The following is a 27,471-nucleotide window of genomic DNA, read 5'->3' on the forward strand; positions in this document are numbered from 1 at the left end:
GACCTCAGGTGATCCACCCACCTCTGCCTCCCAAAGTGCTGAGATTACAGGCATGAGCCACCGTGCCCAGCTGTGAATACCTTTTTTTCAAGTCAGTAACTTTATTTCTTAGAGCAGTTTTAGGTTCAGAGCAAAATTGAGAGGAAGGTACAGAGATTTCTCATATGTTCCATGCCTCCCACACATGCGTAGCCTCCCCTATTATTACTATTTTCCACCAGAGTGGTACATTTGTTACAACTGATGAACCTACATTGACACATTCTAATCACTCAAAGTTCATAGTTTACTTCAGGCTTCACTCTTGATGCTGTACATTCTGTGAATTTGGACAAATGTGTAATGATATGTATCTATTACTGTAATATTATTGACAGAACAGTTTCACTGCCCTAAAAATTCTCTATGATATGCCTGTTCATCTCTCACTTTCTCCCTAGCAACTCCTGGCAACCATTGATCTTTACTCTGTTGTCACAATTTTACTTTCTTCAGAAGAGTCATATAGTTGGAATAATACATTGGGTATCTTTTTGAATAGTTAAAAAAAGCTCCATTGTAATTGAATGTAGTCATTTAAGATGTATGTACTTTGTCCTTTTGTTTTTCCTTTGCTTCTTTATCATTGTAAAGAATGATATATGCTGATGACATATTCCTTACATACTTAGAAAACATGATTTGTATAGGTATTTGTCACATAATGGAAAGGGTTGAGGAAAAGGACACCATGCAGTACCACACAGCACAAACTGGGGCCTCTTGCTCTATGAGGTGGGTCCCGATAGACTCTCTAGCAGTGAAAGGGGACAAGTTCCAGGGGTTGTACTTTATAAAACTGGAATCACAAAGTTTTTCTCACTTACCTTTGGTTAGAAATAAGAGCAGACAGTGAATGCTATAGGGTAAATACTATAGGTTCCTCACTGATCCTCTTCCTTTGAGGGATGAGTTTGACAACAAGCTATTAAAATGACACGACTCACCTACAACTAGATTCTGTCATGAGGGATGGCAAGAGAGTTTTGCTTTATGTAAGGTGAAAAAGAATTTTTTTCCCTTACTAGGGAGAAGGGCAAACATTGGAACATTCTGGTAGTAAAAGGGCATTGATATGGTTTTCTTTCTATACATTTTCATGTCATATAGTACTGCCTGGCAGCCTGCCACACCTCCCCAGTGTTTCTTAAGCTTCTCTCTGAATGTGAGGTGTGCCTTGTAGTGGATAAGCTCTTAAAGGAGTGATATTTCCAGTGGTTTTTCTGTGGGAGGTAAAATGGCAGGTGAATTTGGGCCTTGTTATACGTAGGGCAGAGCAAATAGCTACAACTATGTAAACCACCCAGCACCTTCCCCAAAGAGTAGTAGCCAGAGTAACACATTGATCTCTTTTGATCTCTTTTCCACTAGCAGCTGGAAAGTCTTTGCAAGGATTCCTGTTTCTGATCGGATTCCTATATTTTGCTGGCTTCTGGTGATAGGGTGTTTTATCCTAAACTGAACAGTTTGAACTGAAGAGCTAGAGAGGCTGTGTTGTGTTATAACAAAATAAGTACAGTAGTTCCCCCTTAACTGTAGGAGATACATTCCAACGCCCCCAGTGGATGCATGGAACTACGAGTAGTACTGAATCACAAACTGTTTTTTCCTACACATATGTATCTAGGATAAACTTTAATTTATAAATTAAAATAAATCTGATGTTATCTGCAGATAGAGTGTGAAAATTGAATTGTGTCATCAGCAGAAATGATTGCTTGTTTGTTGGTGGGGAAAAACTCTCCACACATTTGGTCACAGAAGCCTTCTCTGTTGATGATTGTTGCTGTGGCGTGACAGCAGACAAAACCATGTCAAGTATGTCTTTCTGCACATATAGTGGATAAGGGGTACTACTGTATACTCTGTTTTAACTGCCCCTCATGTTTTGGTCCAGATATCATGCTCTTTGACACTGTTGACTCATCACACCTGTTCCGCTAACAATAACATTTTTACTCAGTCTCATAGGGTTTGACTAGGATGACTTGTATACTGCAGTTTACTTGTAGATACCAAATTTTAATAAATTTATTCTTCTTTGCTTTTAATAAATACAAAGGGAAGTAACAGTTCTTAATGCATTAATTACCTACCAATAGGTATAATTAATGTTAATTCTAATAAGGTCCCAGGTATGCTCCCAAAGGAATTCTTTGTAACAAAGCATCAGTCATGTGCTTTACAAAAACAAACCAAACCAAAACAACACAACAACAACAGGATCTAAAGCATACACACAAGTGTGCACAATTTTTTTAATGAAGGTAGAGTCTTGCTATGTTTCCCAAGCTGGTCTCCTCAAGTGATCCTCCTGCCTCAGCCTCCCAAGTAGTTTTGATTACAGGCATGCATCACTGCATTTTTTTGCTTTTAATATTCTGTATATTTATGATTGATTTAAAATGCATTTTGCCTTTTTCTTTAATAGATGTTGGAAGTTCTGATGAATCTGCAGTCAGATAGGATTTTATAGATTTAAAAATTATGTTAACTAAGGAAATATAGATGGAAGAAACTAGTATCTGTTGAGTGTCATAGTCTGGGCTGGACATCCTGTTATGGTCTATGCATTTATCATCTTATAAAGCCATCACAACATCTGTGTTTCTATAAGCTACTGTTTATTAAATAAACAACTATGGATTAGAGCAGTTGATTAATTGGCTCATGATTCCATAGTTAACAAAGTCGCTGGCCCACTTTGATCATCAGCCTGCCTGCCTTCCAAATCCCTTCTCTTGCTCCTCAGCATAGATTGATAGACATCTGTGTAGCCCTTGGATCAAGGTATACGTCTGAATCAGATTAATCAGATTCATTAATTTAATGTCTAAATTAATGAGAGTTTAAATACCTTCAACTCTCATTTAAGGTTATCATTAGAATGTGGTTAGTCCAAGAGTTTGTCCTGATAAATTTGACAATTTCAGTGGTAACCAGTATCTTATTTTTACCATCAAAGGCTTTAGGGCAGATCTTACTTAGCTATGGCCATAGGACTGTAAGTTTTACAAAATCAAATTTAGGCAAGCCTTAGAAATTATTTGATTTCCTGGTTTTGTTTTCCATTTAGGCTAGTATTTTTGCTTACTTCCATAATACATTTTTTAGTCTTGTTTCTTTTTCCATGAATTTTCCATAATCTTGTATTGATTTTTTAAAACTTTCTTCTCTGCTTTTTTTGGTGTTTCTTTTATTCTATTATTTTTTTCAAATTCTGCTATGTATTCCCAGTTTTCCTATAGACAGAATCAAAAGCACATAGAATTACAGAATTTTAAGGAATCTTAGAATGAATTAAAATACCTTGTAGTATTTTCACGTGTGTTGAATATTCTGGTGAAGTGATTCTTTAGATAGAGAACTTGAGAATCAAAAAGATTAGGTTTTTTTTTAGACATAGGAATTGGCAGAAATGAGATTTGTACTCATTTTAAAGCCCAGTACTCTTCCTTCTTTTTATATCCTATTGGCGTGTGTTTAATAATACAAACGGGAGTGAGTCTCTTGCACCCAGTGGATAGAAGGAAGGTGGAATTAGCTAGTGAACCCAATGAAAGTGGGTAAGAATGGAATGAGCAGAGGAAGGCCAAGTTTGAAGAGAAACACTTATCAATAAATTATAAAGATAACGGACACACAAGATGTTGGGAATTATCTACAAAGGCACATTAAAATAGATTCAAAGGAGCTCTAAAAAATTTGCTGCTTTTTTTTTATTTATCAAGGACTGACAAACTTGGAAGATTTTTACTGAAAGATGCTAAAACATTTTGAGACACTGGGAGGAGTGTCTACAGCAGATAGAAATGTGGCATCATCTACTTCCATCCTGACTTACAGAGGGGTGCCGTAGAGCCCCTGGAATACTAAGGGACTGGAGACTGCTGAACTACACAGATCTGTGGCCCAGGATAGGTGGTCTCCTCACCTCTGCCTCTTTTCCCAATTCACTGATGTCCTTCCTTTGTTCATGGAGGCTGGATCAGGGGCATGATTGTCTGGCAAATCATTCGTGGAGTTCAGTTGGGACTTTGGTAGTGTGTCTGTGCTGGGGGCAGGTGATGGAGATTCCAGTTAGCTTGTTTTTCAGGAGCAGGGATATAGAGGGCTCCTACACTTGGTCATTTGAGGCCATCCTTTCAGGAATCTGTGCTTTCATAGACTGAATATTTGAAGATTGGAGACTTCTGTGGAGCCTTGCAGAAGTGGAATCTGGAAGCAGGAGCCCATAGGAAGACAGATATTTAGATAGTACTTAGGGAAATAGAGGCACAACTAGCAGGACTCTGTTTTTCCAGCAGGCTCTCTCCTTGGGTGTCTAAGCACCTATGAAAATCTTTAAGGGCTTGCTAGTTTATGTGGATCTGAATAAGGCAGGACCTATAGAGTAGAAATAATGGAATTTTATTATTGTTAATGTTTTAGTCTTTCTGGGCAAAGTATTCTCAGTAAGAACATACACCTTCATTATTTGATTTTTGTACATTTAGCTTTCATACATTTCAGATATTGCAGGGGATTCCCTGTACTGATTTAAGGCAAAGGAAAGCAATATGACCTTCTTAAGTGGTTTCCTTGCTGAGGACTCAAGACTGCCATTTTGAAGTGATGCAGATTAGTCTTTTAACCAGAGGTAGATCATGGACAAGAGACAGTGGATCTGTCTACCTTGTTTTAGGTCATCGGTTTTCTTCCAGATTAGATAACAAAATATATGTCACCCATTAACTGAATTTTAAGTTCAGCTTCAGGAGAGATAATTTGTGAGGGTAAATTATTGTCAGGCTCTGCCAACATATTGACTGTCACTATTTGTTATAGAGCTCAAGGTCAGTTTTCATTGAATATTTTATAGATTTAGACAGGTGGAGGCAGAAATAGGTAACTAAAATCTTTTACTACAGAGGACATATTTTAATTATATCAAGAATCATTATTTAATATGTAGATCACTGACCTTTCCCCAGGTTATGGTTTCCTTTTTTGAGGGGGAAGCTGGATACAAACTGGCATTTAAAAAAATTGTAAAGAAATCAACTTGCTCATTTTCATTGTACATTTTTGCTCTCAAGCATTTTCCGTGATCTGTGTGTAGATTCATTGCCTGCATCGGATGATGAAGACTTGAGTGTTGCTACTAAGGTAAAGTGGTCTCTTGTAAAATTATTTTTCACTCTGAATCCAGTTTTGCATAGTATTTACTTTTAAAACTTAGCAGTGGTATACCTATCATAGTTTTATGGTGGTAATGGAAAGTTGGTCAGAGAAAAACATACATGTGGCTAGTTGATTCAAAACATTTGTTTAACTTTGGTAACTAACAAAGATTGATAAGTCCTGTGACAGGGTGTGAGCTGAAAAAAATGAACTGGAAAGTAAGTAGTGACAGGAAAATCAAATTAGGAAATGCTTTCTCCAATAGAGGAAACATGAAATTTGGTTAAGGTTTATTTGGATAAATACTAACACTTTGATTTTTAAATCATACGAGAGTGACTTTCATAATATTTATGCCTGTATAAATCTTCAGTGGATCAAATTATTTGCAGTAATCATGGACTCCCCCAGGACGTTTTAGTTGCAAAATTGTTGAGCACATAGCATAGAGCTTTTTTTTCCTTGGAAACTTACAATTTTGGTATCATACAGTTTTTAGGAGAGATTGTTTCTCTACTTATATTATTGGTTCTGTAATGAGACTAAAATAGTATTAAAAATTGCAGAGAAAAATCACTTGAGTGTGGTGGTGTAGACTTGTGGTCCCTGCTACTTGGAAGTTTGAGTCAGGAAGATTGCTTGAGCCCAGGAGTTTGAGAAAAGCCTGGGCAACATAACAAGACTATCTGTCTTAAAAATATAAATTGTGGAAATGTGAAAATTTAAATTTATGCTCTCAAAATTTGTATCGCAAAGGGATTTTTGTGTGTTTTATAAGTTGTCCATGAAGAGTTTATATAAAACACTTCATCTAATTGAATAACATGTATTTTGCTGCAAATAAACAGTTCTAGAAGCAGAGACTTGTAATACCAATATGGTAAGACTTTTAACATCATAATTTTGTCATTGTAGTTTATTTAAAATATTTACTTGGCCAGGCGCAGTGGCTCACGCCTGTAATCCCAGCACTTTGGAAGGCCGAGGTGGGGGAATCACCTGAGGTCAGGAGTTTGAGATCAGTCTGGCCAACATGGTGAAAGCTTGTCTCAAAAAAAAAAAAGAAAAAACACAAAACTTAGCTGGGCATGATGGCACATGCCTGTATTCTCAGCTGCTCAGGAGACTGAGGAGGGAGAATCGCTTGAACCTGGGAGGCGGAGGTTGCAGCAAGCCAAGATTGCACCATTGCACTCCATCCAGGGTGACATAGCCAGACTACATCTTAAAAAAATGAAATAAAATAACCACTCAAAGTCCTTATATCACATTCTGAAATTTTGAGTTTCAGAAGTTTTTATGTTTAGTTGTTTAAGTAATCACTGGAAACTCCTGAATACCATGAGCTACTGGAGGTCAGTAAACATATTTGCATGTATCCTGGAGTACGTAGAATACAGTCTTCCATGTAAGAAGCATTTTAATTGTTGTTTTTTGAGATGGGGATTCACTCTGTAACCCAGGCTGGAGTGCAGTGGTAAGATCTTGGCTCACTCCAATCTCCATTTCCTGGGCTCAGGTGATCCTCACACCTCAGCCACCCAAGTAGTTGGGACTATAGACCTGTGTCACCATGCTTGGCTGATTTTTGTAGTTTTTGTAGGGACAGGGTTTTGCCTTGTTGCCCAGGCTGATCTTTAACTGTTGGGCTCAAGTGTTCTGTCTGCCTCAGTCTCTCAAAGTGCTGGGGTTACTGGCATGAGACATTCAGCCTTAATAGTTGCTTAATCTGAATAGACAAATGAATTTTTATATAGTGCAAGGTTATAAGTAATATAATATACCTCATGTATCTAATGATTAAACTTCTAAAATATTGCTTACATTTGCATTATTTTTTAATATTTAAGAATGTGTAAGTTTTGATGTGTTATGTTGAGAAATTATGCCATACATAAAAAGGAAATAAATTAGAAATAGGTCATCAGTAGCAATGAGGATTACAATGTATTTTCAAGTATCATTCAACTGGAATCTTAACATTGTGATTTTAGATAAACATTTCTTGTGCTTTTTATTAGCCCCAACTCATGTTCTATGAAATTTACCTTTTCAAGCCATACATGACTCTTTAGAATTTTGGTGACCATTTCTTTTTCTAGGTGGAAAGTTGAAAGTTCCAGGTTTCTCTCTTTGTTATAGTAATATTCTTTCAGGTAGTGGTAGATGACCATATTTAAGTAATTGAATGTCTTAGAGTAATAAACTCTATCACAGAAGTACTTACAAAAAACTAATTGTAGCATAAATATTAATTAGTATTATTAGGGATATGAAAGACCAAAAGGCTCTGTTATAGATCTGTTTCTCCATTTACTTTATTGTACTTCATGTTGTTTATTTTCTTTCTTGGCTTAAGCTCATGTTTCATTGACCAGTTAGGCTTGTTTTTTGTTTGTATCTCCCTTCTTTCTCACATTTTAAGTCGAAATTTTTGTGGAGTCAGGGTCTTGTTCTGTTGCCCAGGACGGAGTGTAGTGGCATGATCTTGGCTCACTACAGTCTCCGCCTCTAAAGCTCAAGTGATCCTCCCACATCAACCTCCCGAGCAGCTGGGATACAAGCACACACCATAAAGCCTGACTCCTTTTTGTATTTTTGTGTAGAGATGTGTTCTAATTATGTTGCCCAGGCTGGTCTCAAACTCCTGAACTCAAGCAATCCACCCACCTTGGCCTGGCAAAGGGCTGGGATTACAGGTGTGAGCCACCATGCCTGGGCAATATTAAGGTTTATTTAAAGGAATTGATTAAATAAACCTGGCAAAGGGCTGGGTGTGGTGGTGTACAGTGGTTATCTCAACACTTTGGGAGCCAGAAGTAGAAGGTTTCCTTGAGCCTAGGAGTTTGAGACCAGCCTGGGCAATATAATGAGGCTTTGCCTCTACAAAAATAACAATAAAAACGTTAGCCTGACATGATGGTATGCACCTGTAGTTCTAGCTGTTCGGGAAGTTGAGGTGGGAAGATTGCTTGAAGTCAGGAGGTTGAAACTGTAGTGAGCCATAATCATACCACTGCGTTCTAGCTCTGGTTTGACAGAGTGAGACCCAGTTTCATAAAAAGAGATTGATAAGAAACTCTTGATGCAACTTATTATAATTTTTAAAATGGAAACTTTTTCTTGATATTACCTTAGCAGTGTGTCCCCGAGAAAGTGTCAGAGCCTTTACCTGGACTTTCCCGTGAAAAAGGAAACAGAATAGTCAATGCAAAAGGAGGTGAGATTCGTATTTTGTTTAAAAAGTCATTTGATGGAATGTTTCTTTTAAAATATAAGCACTAATATAGTCGAATAGCTAAAGAAAATGTCCCGTTAACTGTATAATAAGTAAAGGAGAAGTAAAATGGTGATAAGTTGTGTCTCTAACCAAGGGTCAGCAGTTGATTCTATGGAATACCACTAAAGGAGCTGAGTTACGAGCTCCATTTTAAGACACTCTAAGACCTGAGGCAAGTCAGGAAAGAGGGAATGGAAATGAATAAAAGAGAAAGAATGAGGAGGGCAGAGTGTACATGGAATTTAAAAAAAAATGCGGGTGTATGTAATGGAGGGTAGTAAACTCAAATTGTTCTGTAGAAGAAGGAAGAACATGGTGTTAGAAATAGGAAAGAAGATAAAGTGAGCTTCCAGTACCAAAATGTGTCAGAGAATTAGAGTAACATTTTCCTACTCTTGCTGTCATCCTCACTACTGGGAAGGCATTAAGGATTGAGGTACTTTACTACACAGACCTGTGTTTTATCTACCATAGATGAGCATCACCAAAAGTGGTCAGCCATGTATGGCTATAATTTAGTTTTATAGAAAATGTTGTAACCTCATGGGATAGTATCATATAGGCCAAATTAACATAATTGAAAAGAAGAGTGTTGGGTGATTTATGGAGAAGAAATTAATTAGAGAAGGTATTGCCTGATTAAAAGTTCATTAGGAACACTATGGCTTATAATGTAGTATTAAATTCAGGGACATAATAGGGAAGAAATTGAGGCTAGGCCAAAAAGGGCAACTAGGGTAAACAAATATGGAAGCATATCAGTGTAGAACAGGGCATTCAAATTCTCATGAATTAGTTGAGGAGCTTCTGCAAAATGCACATTCTGATCGATTCTGCCTTTCTCATGAATACTCAGGTGATGTTGGTGCTGGTCCTTGGACATAGCTCTGAATAGCAAGGGAATAGCCTTCCTTTAGCGAAATCTGGAAAAAGAACCATTGGACAGCAATTTTAAAAATAGCAGAATCAAGGGAAAGCATTAATTTCCTTTTATTTCTGAGTGTGATTCTAGCCATAGGGGAAGGAGAATGAGATGAAAAGAGAGATTACAGGTGTATACTATTGCTGAATACAGATGTAAACAGTGGTCACAATTACCCATAAAAAGCAGTTAGGAAGGGAAGCACGACAGATCTAAAAATCACTTTTTCAAAGGAAGAGGGATTGTGAAAGGACAAGGAGGGAGGAAAGAAAGACATTTGCTGGGGTCTTGGGAGTTAAAGCTAAGTAAAGTTGAGACAACTCACTTCCAGTTGCTTCAGCATATACCCAGTCTCACAAAAGAGGTTATTGCTGTGGGGAGTACTGGAGGCAGGAGGGAGTGCTAGAATTCGGATAAACCACAGCAGCTCATCTCACTTCATAACTGTCAGGTCTCAGAGAGAGACGTCTCATTGACATGAGTGAATAAGATGTGATTAAGTTGCATATAGATACTTTGGCTAATTTTTTTTCGAAACAGTCAGTTCTTTGATATGATAGGTGTTTTATAAAAATCCTTTACAGTGTAAGATATATACCAAACTTAGCTAATTTTAGAAGCAATAATATTGTAAAATTCATTCTGTGAATACCAAAATTGTCATTTTCAATAAATATTGCACTAATTTTGCAATATGAAAGTGTATTCGTATCCAGCAAGTCTGTGGTAATTCAATGTTTTATTTTTTGATAAATGTTTTGATATTGGAAGCTTATTCTACACGGTTTGTTTGGTGTGTTTTTTGGACTGCCTTGCATGAGTGGATCAAGAAGCTCTAATTTAAGGCCAAACGAGGAGATAGGAGAAACGTAGGTGCTGCAGTAGCCCATGCGGTCATGGGAAAAATGAGTATTTTGATTAGCTGTCATTTCATAAGTGTGTATCCTAGCTGATCAATTTAGAACACTCTCTTTAATGAGAGGTGAATTGCACATTCATCCGAACTGTCATCTCAACTGTGTATTCCTCAGTGACAGGACAGGGGAATTTGTTTGTGGTGTGCTGGCAGCCATGCCTCTGATGTGTTGAGTGAAAATACTCTGTACACTCACCATCAGCTTTGACATTGATTCCCTCAGGTTTGATTTGGTCCTCTGTTTAATGGTCTGTTTTCTCCTCATTAGTCCACGTGTTCACGGTGCTATCCATGGTTTTCTATTTTATGTATAGGCATTAGAAACATAATCTCACTATTGAAATGTAAACTGTGTTTTAGGAATCCTATATTCCTATTTTCCTCATATTTCTGTCATGTTGCTGTCCTAGGCAATGAAAAGATGTCAAGAAGAACCTCAAAACCTTAAGTATTTTTATAGCCAGGCATGAAAACTCAGCTTGATAGTAACACTGCATGAATGTTTGGTTGGCCCTGTCATACTCATACTTACATGTAATTGATGACATATCCCCTTTGCTTTGTAGAGCCTCCTGCAAAACATCCTTCCTTGAAGGTAATTAATTATGTATATTTTTTGAATCACTAACTCCATATTGTATAAAATATATATGATTTATGAATCATTTTCTTTTAAAAGCCTTTCAGCCTAGCACTGAAATGGAAGATCCTGCTGTGAAAGGAGCAGTACAAAGAAAGAATGTTCAGACATTGAGAGCAGGTACATTTTCAATACAAATGGAATGCTGGAAATAAGTACATCAAATGATTGAAAGTACTGACATTATTCTTAACCCCTAATTCATTGACATAAATGTTATTTGTTGGTATCTACATTTGAATAAAAATAAATTTAGAAGCATAAAAAAGATTTTAAAAATGTAAGCTGTAACTCAGATGTTTCTAATGTTTTGAATAGCATAAAGTTTTCAATATAAAATTTTTATACTTGTCAGGGATTCAAAGCAGTGAATTTTGAAACTCTAGGATATTTCCAGTGAGTTATGTGCTAGTTGGAGTTCTGATCTTTACCTAGAGGAGAGCTTTGCTTATTAACGTGTCAGTTTCTGTTTTAACTTTAGAGACTTGCTGCTAGTGTTATTACACTGATGATCTGAAGCCAATCAGATGTTCCAATGAGCAGACTGTGTGTGTATGTGTATGTATAGGTGTGTGTATGTGTGTGTTTGTGGCATCTTTGATTATTAAAAATTAGGGAAGTATTTATTCATTTATAACTGGTAGAGTCTTTTAAAAGGGTTATTTTGAGACTTTTTGGTGTTAAGGTTTTTGAAACATGATTGCATAGAGGCTACCGACATCATAAATCGATTGTTTTTCATTTCAATGCCCTTTTGAAATCTTTAACTATATTGTGTGATGCTCAGAAATAATATGCAGAATTTTTTATTTGTGTCCTAAAATGGTATGTGAGTGAGTTATACACTTTACATACCTTTCTGCCACTTTCTTTGGTGTGTTTTGTATTATTTTCCAGATGCATCCACATTGACATGATTATCTCTGGTTTAATTCATTTTACACTTTTCATTGTATTCCCTTAAACCACTTTACCACATTTAGTTAGACTCTCCTGTTGCTGATAAATGAAGAAAGAAAGAAAAATAAAAATAATGTCAGATTAAAAAGGCTTTTGTTTAATCAGGTTGTACCTATTCATGTTTACTATACAAGAGTTTAAAGCTGAAAAGTTCAGAGTGCAAGCATGCGCCACTATAGTTTATAAATGTCCTTAGAACTATGATTCATGAGTCTTTAGCCTCTGAAGTTAGGACAATTCATTTCTCTGAAGAAGTTTGCTGTGCTGTTCTCAGAGAAGAAAACTGAAAAGAGCAAATGGCATTGTCTTATTTGACCTCTTGGACATCCTTGAATGAAACCGAAACTCCGGGGATACTCAGATCAAAATTCAGAACTAATGTTTTGAACAATATATATAGTTTGTGCATGTCTAGTGATCATGAGCCCTTGATGGTGAAATGAACTTTCAAGTTTCACTTTTACATTTTTTTGCTCTTTTCCTTGACTTGTCTTAAAAGCTTAAATTCAACAGTTTTATTTATACAGAAACCGGGAATAGAACTTGTTAAATATATTTCTGTCCTGTCTCACGGCATTGTGTATGCTTCAGATCTAGTGTGAACTAGACTTCTTTTTGTATGGGAACAATTAGGTTTTTGTGTGTTTGTTTGTTTGTGTTTTTGAGACAGTCTTGCTCTGTCACCCAGGCTGGAGTGCAGTGGCTCAGTCTTGCCTCATTACAACCTCTGCCTCTCGAGTTCAAGCAATTCTCCTGCCTCAGCCCCCTGAGTAGCTGATACTACATGTACATGCTACCACACTCTGCTAATTTTTCTCTTTTTATTAGAGAGAGGATTTCACCATGTTGGCCAGGGTGCTGTCCAACTCCTGACCTCAGGTGATCTGCCCACCTCAGCTTTCCAATGTGCTGGGATTACAGGTGGGAGCCACTGTGCCGGCTACAGATAAGATTTTTTAAGGCTATTATATTTTATGCAAATCTTTGGTCTATGTTTAAGGCTTCATATATGAATTCTGAAGGTATTCATGCGTTGAAGGAAGATGAAAGCAGTTTTTAATTTAATGTATATTCATTGAAATGTTTTTTGAAGTTTTTGTCTCTAGTACACAGAAACACAAAATAATGTCATGGGTATTTCATCTTAATGTGTTTATGCACAAAGTTATTCAAATATTTTCTTATCTCTGAAGAATCTTAATTATTAAAAAATTTCTCGTGGAAAACAAAATATATAATAGACATTGTTGAGTGATTCAAAGTAAATTGTAGTAAATAACAAAAGCTCAGAACAAAGTGAGAAATTCTAGTTAAGTAAACTTGTCTGAGTTAATAGCAATTACAGGACTTGTAAAATACATTAGACCATGAAGGAGTAGTGTGTTTGTGGGGTAGAGGACAATATGGTACTGCTTCAGTGAAGAAAGAATTTTTATACTTCATTATAATTTGTATTACTATTTACATTCTAATAAATGAAAACTTGATTTTCAGATGTTTTAGATTATATTTCTACTACTTGAACCATCAATAGTAAGACTTCAAAAATTTGGGAAGTTGTGAGTTGATGATAAATATCACCATCAGTGATCAAAAATCAGACAGCAACTACAAACTTTGGACACACAAACTTCGTAGTTAAAGAAAGGCTTAATCTTGAAGCTGTGTTTCTATCAGGGAATTATACTCTTCATTACCTGTGTGAATCACAGCTATTACAGTAGAAAGAGAGCAAGGAAGGGAAAGGAGCATAGAAAATTTTATTCTAGATTCCCTCGGTTGGCTTCATGCTACCGTAGTTCTGGCTTGTAAAGTCATTTTGTGGTCGAATGTACTTTGTGTTTACTCCCCTTATGCAGCCTACAGCCAAACATAATGCTTCTTAGCAAGGCATTTGTATTCTTCCTTTAAGGAAAGCAACATACAAATAACAAAGAGAATGAGGAGAAAGAGTAATTTCATTGAGGTTAGTATTTAACATAAATTTGTGTGTGGGTACCATGATTATATTTAGAATTTTGGGCCTCGATTGGAAAATGAAGTAGATGTCTACAGATTTCCTACTCAAACACAATTTGGCTTTGATTCATTTTTACATCTCTAATTGTGCAATTATTAGGTATAATTATATGCAGTGTCACTAAAAATAGCTTCCCAAACCAAATATTAAATGATGTCTATGGCTTTCTGTATTATAGTGTTGATTTTCCCAATATTAATGGGAACCATTGAGCATTTGCCTTGTAGTGTCTCCTCGGCTGTACTCACACATTCCATCACCTTGTCTTAATGGATGGATAATCATGCACTAGGAATACGGGTTTTCATCAGAGCTGTATCATTTCAAGATAACACATGAGCATGAAATTTAATTCTGCTAGAACACACAGTCTGTTGATTAACTGCAGAACTATGGGGTCTACTTTACATACAAGTTAAATTCAGTGCCTTTAATCAGTCATATGATCAGGTGAACAGTAATAAATTATGCATTATTTTTTCACTCCTATAGTTTTAATTTCTTTTTCCCTTTATGTCTAGAATTAACATTTTGTTTTATAAAACCTTATGGTAATCTTCTACAGTAGTGATGACAAGCCATAAATCTAAAGTTTCTTACCTATGCAAATGACTTATTTGCTTCTATTTTCTCATGAGCTTCGTAGATCCAGCAAGCAGAACTTTTAAAACAAAATCCCCAAATGTGGCTGGGTGTGGTGGCTTGTGCGGCTGGGCGTGGTGGCTTGTGCCTGTAATCCCAGCACTTTGGGAGGCCGAGGTGGGCGGATAACCTGAGTTTGGGAGTTTGAGACTATCCTGACCAACATGGAGTAACCCATCTCTACTAAAAATACAAAAGTAGCTGGGCATGATGGCACATGCCTGTAATGCCAGTTACTCGGGAGGCTGAGGCAGGAGAATAGCTTGAACTCGAGAGGCAGAGGTTGCGGTGAGCTGAGATCGCACCATTGCACTTCAGCCTGGGCAGCAAGAGTGAAACTCCATCTCTAACAACAGCAACAACCATGACCACCACCACCACAAAACCCAAATGCATTTTCTTGGCACAGTAAAACTGAAACAGAAAAAGTATCAAGTAAATACAAGTAACTGAAACAGTTTATGTGTGTTATTTTACTTCTCATTTGATAATTTTTGTAAAGTAATGAGCAGCATGTATTTCTTTGGGGACCCAGATATATATATTTATTCATTCAATAAAAATTCATTCTTATAATGGCCACTGATACTTATATTCTAAATATTTCTAAAAACATCTCCTCAGACCTGCATCATCTTTGCAACATTGCCTTATGTTTTATCTTTGTTCATTTATTTATATGCCTCAGAATTTTATGCTCCTCACAGTATTTAGAGTTAATTATCTCTAATGTAAATAGATCTGTGAACCACTCCTGAATACCTAATGTCCAAGCATATTAAAGGTTTATATAAGGCTTTCAGAAACTGACTTCTGGGTTGGGCACGGTGGCTCAAGTCTGTAATCCCAGCACTTTGGGAGGCTGAGGCAGGTGGACGATTTGAGGTCAGGAGTTCGAGACCAGCCTGGCCAACATGGTGGAACCCCATCTCTACTAAAAATACGAAAATTAGCAGGTGGTACTGGCACCCGCCGGTAATCTCAGCTCTTTGGGAGGCTGAGGCAGGAGAATTGCTTGAACCTGGGAGGCCGGGTTGCAGTGAGCCGAGATCATGCCACTGCACTACAGTCTGGGAGACAGAGTAAGACCTTGTCTCAAAAAAAGAAAAGAAAAGCTGACTTCTGCCCAAATCTCCATCCGTAGCCCTTTCCCCATCTGCCTTTTTCTCTGGAATTACTGAGCTGCTGGTAATGCCCCTCTCACCATTCCTCTTTTGCAGAGAAATACACATGCTCTTGGAGGCTTCTCTCCCTCTCTTGGTGCTGCCTGGCATGTGCTCATCCTTTCCTGCCCTCTGCCTCACTTAATCTGGCTAACCTTACTCTCTAAGTCTCAGCTCATGCATGATCTTTAGGAAAGCCATCCTTGACAGCTTTTATTTTCCTTCCTTATACCCCAATGCCTAACACTTAACAGGAACTCAATAGCTAATTATTTGGCAAAGTTAAGACTGTTTATACAAAGATGATTCAGAAGATTGTCTTCTACAGTCTAGCAGCAAAGGGGATTGACATGTAAAGACATGATGTGCAGTTGAGGTGGTAAAGTGACACTAGAAAAATTGACAAAGTACTAAGGGAGCCCCAAGAAGCAGAAACGTGTTTATGTGGAGAAAGATAGCTAGAATCAAGGAAGACTTCACATAGCATTCTGAGCCTTTTTTTTTTTTCTTTTTTCTGTTGCTGGAGACAAGTTCTTACTCTGTTGCCCAGGGTGGAGTGCAATGACATGATCGAGACTCACTGCAACCTCAAACTCCTGGGCTCAAGGGATCTTCTCACCTAAACTTCTTGAGTAGCTGGGACTGCAGGCACATATCACCATGCCTGTCTAATTTTTTGTAGAGTCAAGGTTAGCTATGGTTCCCAGGCTGGTCTTAAACTCTTGGCCTCGAGCAGTTCTCCCATTTTGGCCTTCCAAAGTGCTGGGATTACAGATGTGAGCTATTATGCCCAGCCTACATTCTGAGTCTTAAAAGATGAAAATACATTTTTCAGAATTGTAGAACATATGCCATGTAAAAAACGGGGTGCACACTAATTACAGTATAAACAACAATAATTTTGCAAATTATTAGTAACTGCCAACTCAATTAGTGTGTTGTTAAAAAGATACTGTTATGAAGTACAGTAAAGTGTTACATTGTATATTTTGAGTGTATTTTAAAATTTTGTTTTGTTTGCAACACTTTTGTTTATCTACGTTGGGTGGAACAATTTGTGAGTGACCCTGAGATTGTGTATGGCTTGAACCTGGTGGTATCTAGTGTCTCCCCAAGTGGTTTGTTAAAGTTTTGGATAATTAGAAGTATTTCTTAAATAAGTAAATATTTCAGTAAACATTAAGCTTCATTTAAACTCTCAAAATATAAAATACAAAGAAATTTTATTCTCTATTTGTATAAAGATTATAGCATTTTTTTAACTGTTCTTAGTTCATTTGAACTAAACCTATGAATTTTTCAACAGAAGAAGACTTACTAGTGGCTTCAGAGGAAGAACGAGAAAGGCTTGAAAGAAGTGAAAAGACGCAACCACAGGTATATAAAAATTTAAGTTTCTTGTCTAATATTGGTGGGTTTTTTTTTTGCTTTAATAACAAAGTGTAGTCCAAATGACATGACCTTTTAGACTATACCTTTAGAATCCAATAGATCATAATTTTAAATTTAATTTTTAAAACATTTAACCACTTATGAAACTTAAGATATTCCTACCATCTGTGGTAACTCATAGCTGTCTTCACCTTTGGAATTGAGGCAAGAAATTTCCAGTATTATCTCGCTCTTTTATTTTTATAACCTTACTCATAATACAGAAGGTAACATGAAATATTGAGTCATATTACTAAGGAATAGAAATTATGAACAATTTAACAATGATGGCCACTGAGTTAAACTAATGTTAAAGGAGTCATCATTACTAGTGGTTCAAATTTTGCAGTTTCATATTGCTGGTCACCAGTGCTGAGTTTAAATATTTATTCTGTTTTGTGGTTGCCAGTTGACTTCAGTGTTTGTGTTCAGGGAGTGAATGGGGTCATAAAAGTCAACCCAGTTGTCTGTTAAAAGAATTATACCTTGCAGAATGGGACCGTTGGTGTCAGGGTACAAACAATAACTTTATTTCAGCATAAATAAATAGTAAATATTACTAAAATTTTAAAAATCCATCCGCTATCACTAGCAGAACTTAGAATATATTAGAAGTGGATATAAGCAGAAAATCTATCTAGATACATAACACTATCATAGTTTATCATTTGAATTAGAACTTAAAATTTTGCTTCCCTTTCTGATTGGTGTTCAGTTTGGCTCTTAATAATTTTGTGTTTGCTTAGTCTCTAATCTTCTAATCTTCAGAAATATAAATGCACTGTAGGGGCTCACCGGTATGCTGAGGTAACATCTTTTTAAGAGAGGAAGCTTTTATAATACCACATATCATCTTTGAATTCATTTCTGGTAGATTTAACACATAATAAGTTTAGTCCAAACAAACACTGAGAGTTTCAGCTTGCCGATTCATGTTTTTCTCCTATGTTAAGCCAAGGCAAATTATATTTCACTTTTTAGTTACAATCCCATAATTTAAGAGTAGCAACACATAGATTAAGTTTCACAGTTAAATTTATTTTCGGATATTTCTTTGTTTATACTTGATTAAAGCTATTTTTAAAACATGCACTCTGACAGAAAAGACATCTGAGAAACAAAACAAGCAAATTAGTTTTCCACTTGTGCACCTGTGGAAAAAAAATTTCTCAGGAACCAGAACTGGGTAGGAATTGTGATAAAGGGAATATATCTGTATATTCAGGACTTCCTTTAAAATTCATTACAAACAAGTTTAAGCTGAATATTGGTGACAGTTTTGAAAACTCCCAAATTACTGCTTGCCCTGAGGAAGAGCTCCTACATAGTAACTATAAAGAGGGATGAACTTAAAGAGAGTGCCCTCTAATCTGATGAATCATGTCCCTGATTTTGAGGAGCAGCTGCATCTGGAGGGTCTAACTCTGTAGCATTCCAGGCAGTGCCTGACAGAGGAAGTCCATGTCAAATATCTTTTCATTCCATTCACACTCCAGGTCCCTGAAATACAGTTACCAGTTATCTTCTAAGCTTCATTTAAATGAAAATAGATCAGACTAAGAAATGATAACAAACTAGACACATAGCTTGTTTCTAACACAGATGAAGAAAATGTTTGTAATGATAAAAATTAAGGAACCCAGTAATTATGATTGAAAGAAAGAGATTAAGAGTTTAACATGCAAATGGCAAAAAATAGAAAGCCAAATACCACTAATTGGAAATTAGACATTAGGCATTGGCCTCAGTCTAGAGATCTTGAAAGTCTTTTTAATTTGTGGTTTACCCACCCCAAAGAAATGAAGCATATGATTCAGATAGAAAGCCACAGTAAATCTGCTGTTACAGATACGTATAAAAACAGAAAACCAATACAGTGCTTGTTCCAGAAGCCAGTATATGACAATCCCAGTGCTAATAACTACAAAAGCGTGAATCTTGAATTATAAAATGTGAGTTATTCTCTACCACATAGTGAGAGAACATAAAAAGTATAGCTAGAAGACTTACAGCAAGATATTCCAAGGTTTAAGAATGAGGTAGGCATGTTACAAGTTGAGTTCCTGGCTTTGGAGAAAGAGACAGTTCAACTTCGGAAATACAGAGGTTCACTTGCTGCTTCCCTTTTTTCTCTTTATCAATTATTTGATTCAGTCTAATTTTCTATTCAAGAAAATCTCATGTGTACAGTTACAGGGGGTTATCTAAATGTGTAATTATGTGTCAAAGTAGATTAGTTCTCCTATCTAAATAATGGTTCTGGAGATTGTTCTCATCATGTTTGTTCATTAATCAACCTAAGTCTCGTCGTCAGTCTCCCAAGTGGCATATGGGCTGGGAAACTAATTCAGCCGTGTACCATGTGACCTTTTGAACCAGATAAATAAAGAAATTGCTGAAGAAACAAGGTCTAGATTCTAGATTATTTTTTTCTGTATTCATTTAGAGATGAATTACATTATTTAATGATAGAATGAGAATACAATGGGAGGGAAGCAATGACTGAGAAGAGCCACAAAAACACATCTAGCCTTGAGAGTTACAACGACTATTCCCAGCCAAAGGAGTCTGTTTAATGTGTTTTCATGCGTGCAAGTTTATCTGCTTAGCTCAAACTGTTTGAACTTACAGTCCCATCATGGTTATTTCAAATATTTTTGAAAACAAATATATATTTCCACATACTTTAAAACATTACCACTCTCTAATATTTCTGTTGAATCAGACCTTTATATTATGTTGTTTAATAAAATATGGTAAGTTTTGACATGTATGATTTTTATCATATAAGAAGCATAACTTCTCAACCCAAAATTTAGCATTTGACTCTTTAGTAGAAAGTTGAGTTCTGTAGATTGTGTTCTAAAGATGGACAACAATCTGGAGTTTTACTTCTTTCAAAGTAAAGCAGATGAGGCCTTTTTCCACCCTCTGGGGCATTAAATTGCTTTGCTTCAGTTAGGCTTTTAATATATCTAATTTGATAAATTTATCTGGTAATTTATGTAATTCAGGAATATGAAATTGTATCATATTATTTGGTGCCATGAAATGCTAGGGAATGCCACCTTAGGAGCTTTGGATGAAACACTGAATATGTCTTGATTGGTTTGACTCCCATTAGCAGTAGATAATGGGGCTAAAGTAGGTAACTGTACCATATGTTTTCCACCTATAAACTTTTGTGGTAATTGAATGTGAAATCTGGGAAGCGTCTTGTTTTCCAGAATTCTGCACTAGAAGGTCAGCAATGTCATTCTGCTTTTTGTGTTGTGGCAAACTTTTGTTCCCATAGTTCAGAGAGCACCTTTACTTTTTTGATATCCCAGGATTCAAATGAAAAAACAAAAGAGACATGAAAGGCAGTGGGGAAAAGAATAGCTTAGTGCAGAAAAGGGAAAGCTTCTTTAAGCTTCTTTACTGTTCCCGAAGCCCTACAAGGTCACATCCTCTTAATCTGGCTATTTCATGTAAAATCCAGGCGGTAAAGACAGAAGACATATGTTATGTCTGTGTCTTTTTATTTCTCTGTTTCTGCCAGTCAGATAGCATAAAAATTTATATCGGGTAGCAAAGAGTGGATGGGAATAAAAGCACGAAGTGGAGAAGAGCCCTTGTTGAAATTTTGGAAAATTCTTCTATTCACTCAAACAGAAATGAGCAGACTTTACAAAAATATTTCACTGATGAAATAAGAATATCTTACAATTATAATAGTTATGTATAATGATAAAATTAAATTAAGCCCAAAATATTTTTATGATTAAAATGGTGACAACCTGAATCAAGTAAAAAAATCAGGGAAAAAGGTTTTTTTACTGAATAAAATAATTATTTATTATTTTATTAAAGGTCAAAGAAGGAAATAATACAAACAAAAGTGAAAAAATACAACTATCAGAAAGTCTATGTGATTGCACATCTGCTGCTGCTGCTGGCAGATTAACCCAACAAAGAAAGATTGGGAAAACATAGCCTCAGCAGTTTCCCAAGGAGGTGAAGGAAGAGCATAATAAGTAAGCCTGTAGCGGTGGTTTTGTTTTTTGATTTTTTTTTTTTTTGAGATGGAGTTTCTCTCTTGTTGCCCAAGCTGGAGTGGAATGGTGTGATCTTGGCTCACCGCAACCTCTGCCTCCTGGATTCAAGCAATTCTCCTGCCTCAGCCTCCATAGTAGCTGGGATTACAGGCATGTGCCACCGTGCCCAGCTAATTTTTTGTATTTTTAGTAGACATGGGGTTTCACCATGTTAGCCAGGCTGGTCTTGAATTCCTGACCTCGGGTGTTCTGCCCACCTCAGCTTCCCAAAATGCTGGGTTTACAGGAGTGAGCCACCGTGCCTGGCCACCTATTGCAGTATTTAACAGCAGGTAATTGTCATTGTGCTATAAACTAATTCAAAATTAGACTAATATTCTTTATGATTAACAAGTTTTATACTTTTACCAGGGATATTTAGCCCTGTCTGGTAATCAGAAAAATGCAAATTAACATTAAATAAGATACATTTTTAAAAGTCATGCTGATATTTAAAAAGTAATTACTAGTGTTGGCAAATGTGAGGAAAAAGGCATTCTCACACACTGTTGGTATATGAAATTATTAAATTATTTCTGAAGGGTGACTTAGTGCTGTGTATCAAAATTTCAAATAACCTGACATCCCTTTAACTCGACAACTTCACTTCTGGAACTAGATTTCACAGGAAAACATAACTTGTGTAAACATATACACATTTATTAAGGACATTAATTATATATTACACATAATGAACAGTAGGCCAATAAATATATAAAATATATGTAATAGCAAGGTGAATTGAAAGTATTAAGAAAGAAATATAAAAAGTATGGATATGTTAGACCCTTTAGCCTAGTTTTGGATTACAGTAATCTGCAGATAGTTTGTGTGAAAGACATCTGAAGGTGCCATCTTATACCGTCAGTCATAAAGATTAAAATTTATTTCTGGTGAACTTATACACTTGTCAATAAATAGTAACTTTAAAAAATTAGTTCATTGTCAATGATCTTTTTAAATTAGGGAGTAATTATGACTGTGTGATTTAAAAAGGTAATTTTGAACTTGTAAGTTTACTGAATAATCTCCAGTATCCTTTTTTATAATATATACTAGAGGGACTAGAAACACAAACTTTAGCAGAATATTCTTTCCTTACTACTTTTCAAGTATATGCATTCTTTTGAAGATGTTGAAGTGAGAAATTAAATATCTGAGAACTAGAAAGGAAAAATAATCCAGAACATAGAAATTTTGTTAGGATAGTAGCATATGAAGAGGTAGATCAGAAGATGAACTTTTTATTTTTTAACAAAATGAATTTTAAGGTAAATGTCTTTATCTGCAGACGCACCTTAAAACAAGAAAATGAAGAAAAAACAAATATTAATATGCTGTACAAAGAAAAATAGAGAAGAGTTAGAAAGGAAGGAGAAACAATGTAAGAAAGAAGTTGAAGCAAACAACTTGAACCGACTGTTCAGTCACTAGAGATGAAACCGAAGACTGTAAGAAATACTCCAAATCAGGTAAATCAATCTTTGGTAAAAATTCTGTATTTTAAACTTTATTTTAGCAATGTTAGTTATAATATCCCCTTGATTTAATATATATTATTTAGGTCTAAAACAAACCAGAAATGTTATCTCATTTTTAAAAATGAATGATGACTTTTACAGGTACAATTATTAATATTTATTATAAATCTTGGCATCCACATAGAATACTATTTTATTACAAAGAGCTTTTGAAAACAATTATATACCGTAATATACACTTAGTGATAACGTATTGGTAAAAATTTTGTTCCCAGTAAAATTGTTCCTTTTTCTTTCCCTTATTTCATACTGATTACCTAATATAAAGAAGAAACAAATTATTGCAGTCACAAATAATCTCATAATATTCTAAGAAGAGTTCTATAAATTTTATCTTATTTACTATTGGTGTTTTGAAATAAAAGTTTTGTATTGATATATTTACATCGCAGAAGTAACTGTGATCTGTTGGAGAACTAGAAGTAGAGTCAGAAGTCCTGGGGAAAATCCTGTAGCTTGCTTATATATATATATATATGTGTATATATATATATATATATATTTTTTTTTTTTTTTTTTTTTGAGGCAGATTCTTGCTCTGTCGCCCAGTCTGGAGTGCAGTGGCACGATCTTGGCTCACTGCAACCTCCGCCTCCCAGGTTCAAGCGATTCTCCTGCCTCAGCGCCTGAGTAGCTAGGATTACAGGAGCCTGCCACCACACCCGGCTAATTTTTGTATTTTTAGTAGAGATGGGGTTTCACCGTGTTGGCCAGGCTGGTCTAGAACTCCTGACCTTATGATCCACCCACCTCAGCCTCCCAAAGTGCTGGGATTACAGGCATGAGCCACCGTGCCTGGCACTTGCTTATATTTTTAACCTTTCTTTTTCAAAATTGTGGTAACTAGATGAGTTCATCAATGAATGTATATAGGAGTGACTAGTATAATGTCTAGATTTATGATTTAGTAAATGTAATTCTTACAACTGACTATAAAATTGTTAAAAGAGTCAAATTACAATAGAATATTATCAGTGAAACAGAAGTATAATAACTTTGGGAAATTTTATCTGTCCAAATACATGTGAACTAAGATTCTTACTGTAGGGTGGTGAATGGGTTAGATATTAAAGTATAAATGCAATTTTTTGGATATATTTTAATTTAATCAAATTTGTTAATGCATTAATTTCTGCTTTTGGGTTTGTGGTAATTCAGGGAAAGGCTCTTCCAATTCTGATATTCTTAAAAATTCTCTGGTGTGCGTGTGTGCGTGTGTGTGTGTGTGTGTGTGTGTGTTTACTTTTATAAATTCATTGACTTTAAATACATTTCTGAACTTTTTGGAATTTATGCTCTATAAGGTTCAAAGTTTTGCTTCAACTTTTTCTCCAGTTGGACATCCACTTACAGTAACCTTGTTAGTGTATGGATGTGCAGTTTATTCATTCCCTTCAGAGGTAATCATGATACATTATTTTATTGAGTACTAGGTAAAACTTTCTTTTTGTTGTATTTAGGATTTTCGTAATCGTGAAGAAATGAAAGATCTGATGGATGAAAATTGCATTTTGAAGACAGATGTTGCTATACTCAGACAGGAAATATGCACAATGAAAAATGACAGCCTGGAAAAAGAAAATAAATGTCTTACGGACATTAAAATTGTTAAGGAAATAAATGCTTACCTTGAAAAGAGTATAAAACTCAATGAGGAAACTAACAAAACAGCATTCCAGTATTGATACAAGAGCTTCATGATCTCAAGGCTGAGAATACAGGGCTCAATTCCAAACTGTTGAAGGAAAAAGAAAGCAAGGCAAGACTGGAAGCTGAAATTGAATCGTATCAGTCTAGACTGGCTGCTGCTATAAGTAAACACAGTGAAAGTGTGAAAACAGAAAGAAACCTAAGACTTGCTTTAGAAAGAACACAAGACGTTTCTCTACAAGTAAAAATGACTTCTGATATTTCTGAAGTAGAAGATAAGAATGAGTTTCTTACTGAACAACTTTCTAAAATGCAATTAAATTAATTACCTTAAAAGATAAGTTCCGTAAGACAAGAGATACTCTCAGAAAAAAGTCATTGGCTTTAGAAACTGTACACAATGACCTAAGCCAAACACAGCAGCAAATAAAGGAAATGAAAGAGATGTATCAAAATGCAGAAGCAAAAGTGAGTAAATCCACTGGAAAGTGGAACTGTGTAGAAGAGAGGATATGTCAACTCCAACGTGAAAATCTGCGGCTTGAACAGCAACTAGACGATGTTCATCAGAAAGAGGATCATCAAGAGATAGTAATTAATATCCAAAGAGGCTCTATTGAGAGTGGAAAGAAAGACCTCCTGCTAGAAGAGAAAAATAAGAAGCGAATGAATGAATATAATCATTTAAAAGAAAGTGTCTTTCAGTATGAGAAAGAGAAAACAGAAAGAGTAGTAAGTGTCAAGGCAGATAAATACTTTCAAACTTCTAGAAAGATAATTTAAACATTCGGTTCTGGATACATGTCGAACCCAGTTGAATATAAAAATCAATAGATAAAAAGTGTGTTTACCATACTGTATAATTCCATTTACATGAAACATCTAGAAAAGATAAATGTATAGGGACAAAAAGTAGATTAATGTTTACAAAGGGTGGGGCTGGAAGCTGGTAGTGACTGCTAATGGGTATGAGGGATCGTGCAGTGATGGAAATGCTCTAAAGTTGGGTTGTAGAGATGGCTGCACAACTCAGTAAATTTACTAAAAATCTTTTAACTTTATGTTAAAACAAATTCTATAGTATGTAAATTATATTTCAATAAAGCTTTTTAATAAAAAAAAGAAAAAATGTGTTTATTATATCAACTTAGAAACATACCTTGCTTCCAGGAAATAAAAGGTGGAGCTGAGAGATGATTTACTTTGAGAAAAGACATTGTGTCACCTATGAAATTTTATTAGGCACAGAGTCATATTTTAAGGTAGATAGTCCTGTGCTGCTGAAGCAATAATTTTAATGTCTTTATGTTGCCACATGTTAAGACCATGATGAAGGTATAAATGGAAATGTTTACACCTGAAATGAGTATTTTCAAATTAACATTTAAGTAAGTGATTTGCTTTGTCACTTAATTCTAGATTCCCCAGATGAACTGAAGTGTATTGCTGTGTCTTCTAATACCTTCCTTTAAGTAGCTTTTTATATATTTTAGTTGGTATAAGCTTTGTTATTATTCATATTAATTTAACTTAAATCTGAAAATGTGAGTCTCAAATTACGTATTTTTATGACCACATAGTGTTTTAAAGGCACCTACTTGTTATAAAATTACAATTTAGGATAAATGTGGTAGATTTTAGCAAAACCATATTTGATTTGGTCTTCCCACTGGAATTTATAATTTACTTTGAATATTTTTATTAATAATTAGCTCATAATTTTTATTTCAAGACCCAATGACTATCATTTGAATATAACTTTGTCCAGTACAAAGATACTGTAGCTGCCTGTGATTTATGAGTTAGGCATTAGATTCCCATTTTCAGACTAAAGAGGGGTGGCAGGCTTATGTACAGTGGGAATGGAGTGAGCACAGGAGGGAGTTGTAGGAGCTTGAAGTCAGAGAGGGAGGTAGAGGCCTGTTTACCTAGGGCCTCAAAGGCCATTGGAATTTGGCTTTTATTCTGAGATAGGAATCTGTTGGAAGGATTTGAACAGGTGATTGAATATGCTAGGAACTTTGAGGTTGAGTTGAGCTTCTAAGATGATCAAATGGTGGGATGAATCTGTTGTGTTAAGTAAGAGAATACCAATTTGGCAGGAAGGTAACACATTCTGCCTCGCTCGCTGAATTCAGTAATAAAAGTGTGTACATGTGATGAAAAGAAAGTGAATTGATGTGTGTGGTGATAATTTTCAAAGTAGGTATATTAGAGTTAAATGTTACTAACATAATAAGAAGGCAATTTATAAAATCAGTAACAAAAATATTTTATCAGGTGGTTGTGAGGCAACTTTAAGAAGTGGCTGATCCCTGTAAAAAATTAACTACGTTAGAGTCTCCACTGGAAGGTACATCACATTGTCACATTAATTTGGATAAGACACAGGCCTCAAAGAAGAAATTATTTCAAGTGGAAAGTCAAATATGTATGGAATTTAACATGTCGACAGTTATTCTGTAGCTGGTTGAATTATATAACATGTTTTAGGATACTGATTTTGGCAGAAGCTTGGTTTTGTATTTTCATTTTAATTATTTCCATTTTACTATCTTTACAATGTACTTATTTTTTTATATTGTGGCTTTCATTCTACCATTTTGAAAAACCATTGCATAGCTTTTCTCTTACAGTATGTACCCTTGGAAAAATTAAGAATTCTACATCCTTCCTCACAGAAAATTGACTTTTTTCCTGTTCAACATATTTTCAAGTAATTTTTGTATTGCGATGATGAGGCAGGCTAGATTAAATCAGAGGGGAAGATTTAATGGAATGTTCCAGAAAATTGTCTTATTTCTTCACTTGTGAATGGACACAGAATCTGTATCTATTTATTTCACAGATTCTAGGTTAACTTGTAGAGAAAGGCCATTATACTATTCTTTGAAATGTACATGTTTTATGTTAATTTACAAACTTTGAAAAGTTAGGCATTCTCTTTATCTTTTATTTAAAATATACTATAAAAGTGTAGAAATACTTAGATCTGATATAGTATGTACATCAAAAATTGAGAGCTGAG

General features: G+C 35.4%; 1 pseudogene; it reads left to right on the top strand.

Moving 5' to 3' along the window:
* Positions 1-25,372, top strand: part of LOC102119192 (putative ankyrin repeat domain-containing protein 20A2) — a 42,078-nt pseudogene extending 16,706 nt beyond the window's left edge.
* The last annotated feature ends 2,099 nt before the right edge of the window (positions 25,373-27,471 follow it).

The sequence above is a fragment of the Macaca fascicularis genome, chromosome 10 (assembly GCF_037993035.2).
Source record: "Macaca fascicularis isolate 582-1 chromosome 10, T2T-MFA8v1.1".
Lineage (NCBI taxonomy): Eukaryota > Metazoa > Chordata > Mammalia > Primates > Cercopithecidae > Macaca > Macaca fascicularis.